We start from the raw sequence: 10000 nt of genomic DNA, 5'->3' as shown, positions 1-10000 counted from the left end.
CATACCAGCCACATGATAAATAGGGGGTTAGGGTCTGAGGAACCCTCAGCCTGGTTAGGGTCTGAGGAACCCTCAGCCTGGTTAGGGTCTGAGGAACCCTCAGCCTGGTTAGGGACTGAGGAACCCTCAGCCTGGTTAGGGACTGAGGAACCAACCCTTAAATTAAAAATGTGTTCTTAACTGACTTGCCTAGTTAAATAAATATTACATTTTTTTGTTAAAGTAAATAAGGCCAGAGAGACTACCAGGTGTCTGCTGGTGAACATACAGGTTGGAGTCATGAGTTTTATTCTTGTTCATCATTGATTGATGTTGAATATGGTTTCTGTGTGTTTATGTTAGCCAGCAGGATTCAGCCCGTGTTATATGGAGATGTTTCTGTAGCTCAACAAGCAGTGTGAAAGTTATTCTCATTATTGATTGGTGTTGAACAGCTGTTCATAAAGACCAGAGAGAATAGCTCAACATCCTTGTTTAATTTCATTATTCTATCACTCGTCTCCTTAATATGGCTCTAGTTGATCGAGTTGGAGGTCCGTGTGTGTTAGTCCCTAAAATGTCTGTGGCAAATTGAGTAACAAATCCATGATGCATCTGAAAAAAAAACTGTGTCATTTTATAAATACATTTGGCATTTTTCGCCAGAATTTTGTAACATTTTCACCGTAAATTCTCATTACCGAAATGCGTCCCGGTTAAATTCTCGAGTTAGTTTATTTTCTATGTAGTAGTCCATAGATGAGAACAAGTTATGTTAATTTATTTGCTAATATGCCTTCAGAATGAGGTTCTTATTCTCCAACACCCCCTTCAAATTGGGAAATGTCTGATCCGATTTTATAATTCATTTGAAATATTAGTATTTTTAGTGTTCAGGCATTTTCATTAGCGCAGCAATGTTAACATTTGTTTTGTTCATACCTTTTTGGACTTCGAAAAACTGTTACGGTAATGAGAATGTTTTTGAAAATATTGTTAAAAAGCATCATATCTGACTAGGAAACATAATAATAATTATGAAATAGATAAGTACAGATCTTAATGTCGTGATAAATGACACTTAACAAAATTGTTTTAGTGTGAAAGTTTTAATTTTTAATGATTGATTGCTGTTGAAAAGTCCGTATGGGAATGTTCCCGTAGCTCAACATGCAGGTCGTAGTGTAGTGTACTCTGCCTGAAAGTTATTCGTCATTGATTGGTGTTGAACCGCTGGTCATTTAAAGATGGAATCTGCAGTGGAGGGAAAACAGCGCGTGAGCACCGTCCAGCAGCGCAGTAAAAAAAACATGGCGGTACATATTATGATGTCAGAGGGGGGAATAAAAACGGTGTTTGTTGTTTTAAATTCTTTGTTGTTGTAATATCCCAAATGGACGTGGCAGTTTCACCAGCAAGGATTCCAGTTTGAAGGCCAGAGATACCTGGTGTTAAGCCTGTTATATGAACATGTGCCCGTATAGCTGAATGTGCAGGTTTCAGTGTAGAGCTGTGTGAAAGTTATTCATCATTGATTGGTGTTCAAAAAGCTGTTCATGGAGACCAGAGATAATACCTCAACACGCAGGTTTCATTCTTACTCATTACTCCACACCGCAGACCTCGATTCTCTTTTCATATCATCGCTGTCTGATGAAAACCTCTTATCTCCAAAACAGAAAATGTTCAGGAAATTGAAAACAACAGCCATATTTTTTAACCATGAATTCACAGACTGAAACCTGCATGTTCAGCTAGGGGCTAACATACAGCTAGGGGTTAACATACAGCTAGGGGCTAACATACAGCTAGGGGCTAACATACAGCTAGGGGCTAACATACAGCTAGGGGCTAACATACAGCTAGGAGCTAACATACAGCTAGGGGCTAACATACAGCTAGGGGCTAACATACAGCTAGGGGCTAACATACAGCTAGGGGCTAACATACAGCTAGGGGCTAACATACAGCTAGGGGCTAACATACAGCTAGGGGCTAACATACAGCTAGGAGCTAACATACAGACAGGGGCTAACATACAGCTAGGGGCTAACATACAGCTAGGGGCTAACATACAGCTAGGGGCTAACATACAGCTAGGGGTTAACATACAGCTAGGGGCTAACATACAGCTAGGGGCTAACATACAGCTAGGGGCTAACATACAGCTAGGGGCTAACATACAGCTAGGGGCTAACATACAGCTAGGGGTTAACATACAGCTAGGGGCTAACATACAGCTAGGGGCTAACATACAGCTAGGGGCTAACATACAGCTAGGGGCTAACATACAGCTAGGGGCTAACATACAGCTAGGGGCTAACATACAGCTAGGAGCTAACATACAGCTAGGGGCTAACATACAGCTAGGGGCTAACATACAGCTAGGGGCTAACATACAGCTAGGGGCTAACATACAGCTAGGGGCTAACATACAGCTAGGGGCTAACATTTATTTATTTTTTTTATTTTTTTTATTTTACCTTTATTTAACCAGGTAGACCAGTTGAGAACAAGTTCTCATTTACAATTGCGACCTGGCCAAGATAAAGCAAAGCAGTTCGACAGATAAAACGACACAGAGTTACACATGGAGTAAAAACAAACATACAGTCAATAATGCAGTATAAACAAGTCTATATACAATGTGAGCAAATGAGGTGAGAAGGGAGGTAAAGGCAAAAAAGGCCATGATGGCAAAGTAAATACAATATAGCAAGTAAAATACTGGAATGGTAGTTTTGCAATGGAAGAATGTGCAAAGTAGAAATAAAAATAATGGGGTGCAAAGGAGCAAAATAAATAAATAAATTAAAATTAAATACAGTTGGGAAAGAGGTAGTTGTTTGGGCTAAATTATAGGTGGGCTATGTACAGGTGCAGTAATCTGTGAGCTGCTCTGACAGTTGGTGCTTAAAGCTAGTGAGGGAGATAAGTGTTTCCAGTTTCAGAGATTTTTGTAGTTCGTTCCAGTCATTGGCAGCAGAGAACTGGAAGGAGAGGCGGCCAAAGAAAGAATTGGTTTTGGGGGTGACTAGAGAGATATACCTGCTGGAGCGTGTGCTACAGGTGGGAGATGCTATGGTGACCAGCGAGCTGAGATAAGGGGGGACTTTACCTAGCAGGGTCTTGTAGATGACATGGAGCCAGTGGGTTTGGCGACGAGTATGAAGCGAGGGCCAGCCAACGAGAGCGTACAGGTCGCAATGGTGGGTAGTATATGGGGCTTTGGTGATAAAACGGATTGCACTGTGATAGACTGCATCCAATTTGTTGAGTAGGGTATTGGAGGCTATTTTGTAAATGACATCGCCAAAGTCGAGGATTGGTAGGATGGTCAGTTTTACAAGGGTATGTTTGGCAGCATGAGTGAAGGATGCTTTGTTGCGAAATAGGAAGCCAATTCTAGATTTAACTTTGGATTGGAGATGTTTGATATGGGTCTGGAAGGAGAGTTTACAGTCTAACCAGACACCTAAGTATTTGTAGTTGTCCACGTATTCTAAGTCAGAGCCGTCCAGAGTAGTGATGTTGGACAGGCGGGTAGGTGCAGGTAGCGATCGGTTGAAGAGCATGCATTTAGTTTTACTTGTATTTAAGAGCAATTGGAGGCCACGGAAGGAGAGTTGTATGGCATTGAAGCTTGCCTGGAGGGTTGTTAACACAGTGTCCAAAGAAGGGCCGGAAGTATACAGAATGGTGTCGTCTGCGTAGAGGTGGATCAGGGACTCACCAGCAGCAAGAGCGACCTCATTGATGTATACAGAGAAGAGAGTCGGTCCAAGAATTGAACCCTGTGGCACCCCCATAGAGACTGCCAGAGGTCCGGACAGCAAACCCTCCGATTTGACACACTGAACTCTATCAGAGAAGTAGTTGGTGAACCAGGTGAGGCAATCATTTGAGAAACCAAGAGTGTCGAGTCTGCCGATGAGGATATGGTGATTGACAGAGTCGAAAGCCTTGGCCAGATCAATGAATACGGCTGCACAGTAATGTTTTTTATCGATGGCGGTTAAGATATCGTTTAGGACCTTGAGCGTGGCTGAGGTGCACCCATGACCAGCTCTGAAACCAGATTGCATAGCAGAGAAGGTATGGTGAGATTCGAAATGGTCGGTAATCTGTTTGTTGACTTGGCTTTCGAAGACCTTAGAAAGGCACGGTAGGATAGATATAGGTCTGTAGCAGTTTGGGTCAAGAGTGTCCCCCCCTTTGAAGAGGGGGATGACTGCAGCTGCTTTCCAATCTTTGGGAATCTCAGACGACACGAAAGAGAGGTTGAACAGGCTAGTAATAGGGGTGGCAACAATTTCGGCAGATAATTTTAGAAAGAAAGGGTCCAGATTGTCTAGCCCGGCTGATTTGTAGGGGTCCAGATTTTGCAGCTCTTTCAGAACATCAGCTGAATGGATTTGGGAGAAGGAGAAATGGGGAAGGCTTGGGCGAGTTGCTGTTGGGGGTGCAGTGCTGTTGTCCGGGGTAGGAGTAGCCAGGTGGAAAGCATGGCCAGCCGTAGAAAAATGCTTATTGAAATTCTCAATTATGGTGGATTTATCAGTGGTGACAGTGTTTCCTATCTTCAGTGCAGTGGGCAGCTGGGAGGAGGTGTTCTTATTCTCCATGGACTTTACAGTGTCCCAGAACTTTTTTGAGTTAGTGTTGCAGGAAGCAAATTTCTGCTTGAAAAAGCTAGCCTTGGCTTTTCTAACTGCCTGTGTATAATGGTTTCTAGCTTCCCTGAACAGCTGCATATCACGGGGGCTGTTCGATGCTAATGCAGAACGCCATAGGATGTTTTTGTGTTGGTTAAGGGCAGTCAGGTCTGGGGAGAACCAAGGGCTATATCTGTTCCTGGTTCTAAATTTCTTGAATGGGGCATGTTTATTTAAGATGGTTAGGAAGGCATTTAAAAAAAATATCCAGGCATCCTCTACTGACGGGATGAGATCAATATCCTTCCAGGATACCCCGGCCAGGTCGATTAGAAAGGCCTGCTCGCAGAAGTGTTTCAGGGAGCGTTTTACAGTGATGAGTGGAGGTCGTTTGACCGCTGACCCATTACGGATGCAGGCAATGAGGCAGTGATCGCTGAGATCTTGGTTGAAGACAGCAGAGGTGTATTTAGAGGGGAAGTTGGTTAGGATGATATCTATGAGGGTGCCCGTGTTTAAGGCTTTGGGGAGGTACCTGGTAGGTTCATTGATAATTTGTGTGAGATTGAGGGCATCAAGTTTAGATTGTAGGATGGCTGGGGTGTTAAGCATGTTCCAGTTTAGGTCGCCTAGCAGCACGAACTCTGAAGATAGATGGGGGGCAATCAGTTCACATATGGTGTCCAGAGCACAGCTGGGGGCAGAGGGTGGTCTATAGCAGGCGGCAACGGTGAGAGACTTGTTTTTAGAGAGGTGGATTTTTAAAAGTAGAAGTTCAAATTGTTTGGGTACAGACCTGGATAGTAGGACAGAACTCTGCAGGCTATCTTTGCAGTAGATTGCAACACCGCCCCCTTTGGCAGTTCTATCTTGTCTGAAAATGTTGTAGTTTGGAATTAAAATGTCTGAATTTTTGGTGGTCTTCCTAAGCCAGGATTCAGACACAGCTAGAACATCCGGGTTGGCAGAGTGTGCTAAAGCAGTGAATAGAACAAACTTAGGGAGGAGGCTTCTAATGTTAACATGCATGAAACCAAGGCTATTACGGTTACAGAAGTCGTCAAAAGAGAGCGCCTGGGGAATAGGAGTGGAGCTAGGCACTGCAGGGCCTGGATTCACCTCTACATCGCCAGAGGAACATAGGAGGAGTAGAATAAGGGTACGGCTAAAAGCTATGAGAATTGGTCGTCTAGAACGTCTGGAACATAGAGTAAAAGGAGGTTTCTGGGGGCGATAAAATAGCATCAAGGTATAATGTACAGACAAATGTATGGTAGGATGTGAATACAGTGGAGGTAAACCTAGGTATTGAGTGATGAAGAGAGAGATATTGTCTCTAGAAACATCGTTGAAACCAGGAGATGTCATTGCATGTGTGGGTGGTGGAACTAATAGGTTGGATAAGGTATAGTGAGCAGGACTAGAGGCTCTACAGTGAAATAAGCCAATAAACACTAACCAGAACAGCAATGGACAAGACATATTGACATTAAGGAGAGGCATGCTTAGTCGAGTGATCAAAAGGGTCCGGTGAGTGGAGAGGTTGGTTGGTGATTTAGACAGCTAGCCAGGGCATCGGTAGCAAGCTAGCATAGGATGGAGGTCTGTTGTTAGCCACCTCTTGCGTTCCGACAGTAGATTAGTGGGGTTCCGTATGGTAGAGGGGATTAATCCAAATCACACAACAACAACAAAAATAAAAACAATAGATATAGTTATAGAGGCCCAAGAAGAAAACATAATAATAATAATAAAAAATTAAAAAATTGTCCGATTGTCTATTCAGATAGCAGCCGGTAAGACAGCTAACGGTTAGCAGGCCGCAGATGGGCGTTCGGGTAACGTCGCGACGGAGGAGCCAGCCGAATAACTCCTTCGGGTAGATAACGTCGGCAGTCCAGTTGTGAAGGCCCGGTGGGGCTCCGCGAAGGCAGTAAAACGGGTCCGGATAGGTGACTGCAGCCCAGGTGTGATTGATGGAACTCAGGAGTGATTGACGGAGCTTGCTAGCTCCGGAATAATTGATGTTTGCTCCGGAATCGACGAAGGCCGATAGTCACACGGATAGCAGCTAGCTAGCTGTGAGATCCGGGTATGAATGTCCAGAGAGCAGTCGAAATCCAGGGACATGGAGAGAAAAATTGGTCCGGTATGTTCCGTTCCGAGCCGTGCTGCGCCGTACAGAACTGGCGATAGATTTTCGAGCTAAAGGATAGCTGATGACCACAAACCGTGGTTAGCTGAATACTAACGATTTGCCAGTAAAGGAGCTAACTAGCTTCTGAACTAGCTTCTGGATTAGCTTCTGGCTAGTTTCAGGCTAGCTTCTTGGAGTTTCTGGCTAGCTTCTTGGAGGATTACAGATCTGAGGTAAATAATACTTTTTTATAAATATACATTGGTGAGGCGGGTTGCAGGAGAGTGTTTTGAAGATGAGTTGATGGAAAATAAAAATAAAATGTATGTGAAAAAGTTGTAAATATATATATATATACAGGACACGACAAGACGAGGACAAAAGACGTCTGAACTGCTATGCCACCTTGGATATCAAACATACAGCTAGGGGCTAACATACAGCTAGGAGCTAACATACAGCTAGGGGCTAACATACAGCTAGGGGCTAACATACAGCTAGGGGTTAACATACAGCTAGGGGCTAACATACAGCTAGGGGCTAACATACAGCTAGGGGCTAACATACAGACAGGGGTTAACATACAGCTAGGGGCTAACCTACAGCTAGGGGCTAACATACAGCTAGGAGGTAACATACAGCTAGGGGCTAAAATACAGCTAGGGGCTAACATACAGCTAGGGGCTAACATACAGCTAGGGGCTAACATACAGCTAGGGGCTAACATACAGCTAGGGGCTAACATACAGCTAGGGGTTAACATACAGCTAGGGGCTAACATACAGCTAGGGGCTAACATACAGCTAGGGGTTAACATACAGCTAGGGGCTAACATACAGCTAGGGGCTAACATACAGCTAGGGGCTAACATACAGCTAGAGGCTAACATACAGCTAGGGGCTAACATACAGCTAGGGGCTAACATACAGACAGGGGTTAACATACAGCTAGGGGCTAACCTACAGCTAGGGGCTAACATACAGCTAGGAGGTAACATACAGCTAGGGGCTAAAATACAGCTAGGGGCTAACATACAGCTAGGGGCTAACATACAGCTAGGGCTAACATACAGCTAGGGGCTAACATACAGCTAGGGGCTAACATACAGCTAGGGGTTAACATACAGCTAGGGGCTAACATACAGCTAGGGGCTAACATACAGACAGGGGCTAACATACAGACAGGGGCTAACATACAGCTAGGGGCTAACATACAGCTAGGGGCTAACCTACAGCTAGGGGCTAACATACAGCTAGGGGCTAACATACAGCTAGGGGCTAACATACAGCTAGGGGTTAACATACAGCTAGGGGCTAACATACAGCTAGGGGCTAACATACAGCTAGGGGCTAACATACAGACAGGGGCTAACATACAGCTAGGGCTAACATACAGCTAGGGGTTAACATACAGCTAGGGGCTAACATACAGCTAGGGGCTAACATACAGCTAGGGTTAACATACAGCTAGGGGTTAACATACAGCTAGGGGCTAACATACAGCTAGGGGCTAACATACAGCTAGGGGTTAACATACAGCTAGGGGCTAACATACAGACAGGGGCTAACATACAGCTAGGGGCTAACATACAGCTAGGGGTTAACATACAGCTAGGGGCTAACATACAGCTAGGGGCTAACATACAGCTAGGGGCTAACATACAGCTAGGGGCTAACATACAGCTAGGGGCTAACATACAGCTAGGGGCTAACATACAGCTAGGGGGATCTAGCCCCGACCTAGCCCAGACCTAGCCCAGGCCTAGCCCAGACCTAGCCCAGGCCTAGCCCCGACCTAGCCCAGGACCTAGCCCAGGACTAGCCCCGACCTAGTCCCGACCTAGCCCCGACCTAGCCCAGGACATAGCCCAGACCTAGCCCAGACCTAGCCCCGACCTAGCCCCGACAAAGCCCCGACCTAGCCCTAACAAATCCCCGACCTAGCCCCAACCTAGCCCAGACCTAGCCCAGATCTAGCCCCAACCTAGCCCCGACCTAACTCAGGACCTAGCCCAGACCTAGCCCAGGTCTAGCCCCGACCTAGCCCCGACCTAGCCCAGGACCTAGCCCTGACATAGCCCTGACCTAGCCCCGACATAGCCCTGACATAGCCCTGACCTAGCCCTGATATAGCCCTGACCTAGCCCAGAACTAGCCCTGACCTAGCCCAGGCCTAGCTCTGACCAGAAGAGAACAGAAAGGAACAAAATCCCCATCAGTCCACTGAGGACAGTCTCAGCCCAGCTCTCCTCACAACCAGGGCGGAGAGGAGATGTATTAATCCCATCAGTCCCAGTTAGTAGAGAACCTATTAATCCCATCAGTCCCAGCTAGTAGAGAACCTATTAATCCCATCAGTCCCAGCTAGTAGAGAACCTATTAATCCCATCAGTCCCAGCTAGTAGAGAACCTATTAATCCCATCAATCCCAGCTAGTAGAGGAGATGTATTAATCCCATCAGTCCCAGTTAGTAGAGGAGATGTATTAATCCCATCAGTCCCAGTTAGTAGAGAACCTATTAATCCCATCAGTCCCAGTTAGTAGAGAACCTATTAATCCCATCAATCCCAGCTAGTAGAGAACCTATTAATCCCATCAGTCCCAGCTAGTAGAGAACCTATTAATCCCATCAGTCCCAGTTAGTAGAGAACCTATTAATCCCATCAGTCCCAGCTAGTAGAGAACCTATTAATCCCATCAGTCCCAGCTAGTAGAGAACCTATTAATCCCATCAATCCCAGCTAGTAGAGAACCTATAATCCCATCAGTCCCAGCTAGTAGAGAACCTATTAATCCCATCAGTCCCAGCTAGTAGATAACCTATTAATCCCATCAGTCCCAGCTAGTAGAGAACCTATTAATCCCCTCAGTCCCAGCTAGTAGAGACCCTATTAATCTCATCAGTCCCAGCTAGTAGAGAACCTATTAATCCCATCAGACCAAGCTAGTAGAGAACCTATTAATCCCATCAGTCCCAGCTAGTAGAGGAGATGTATTAATCCCATCAGTCCCAGCTAGTAGAGAACCTATTAATTCCATCAATCCCAGCTAGTAGAGAACCTATTAATCCCATCAGTCCCAGCTAGTAGAGAACCTATTAATCCCATCAGTCCCAGTTAGTAGAGAACCTATTAATCCCATCAGTCCCAGCTAGTAGAGAACCTATTAATCCCATCAGTCCCAGCTAGTAGAGAACCTATTAATCCCATCAGTCCCAGCTTGTAGAGAA

General features: G+C 45.4%; 1 protein-coding gene across 1 annotated transcript in view; it reads left to right on the top strand.

The window, feature by feature from the left end:
• The window catches only part of LOC109887301 (vascular endothelial growth factor receptor 3-like), a 225244-nt gene that overhangs the window by 1119 nt on the left and 214125 nt on the right, over positions 1–10000 (top strand).

The sequence above is a fragment of the Oncorhynchus kisutch genome, linkage group LG19, assembly GCF_002021735.2.
Source record: "Oncorhynchus kisutch isolate 150728-3 linkage group LG19, Okis_V2, whole genome shotgun sequence".
Lineage (NCBI taxonomy): Eukaryota > Metazoa > Chordata > Actinopteri > Salmoniformes > Salmonidae > Oncorhynchus > Oncorhynchus kisutch.
This window is presented reverse-complemented; position numbering and strand designations above follow the sequence as displayed.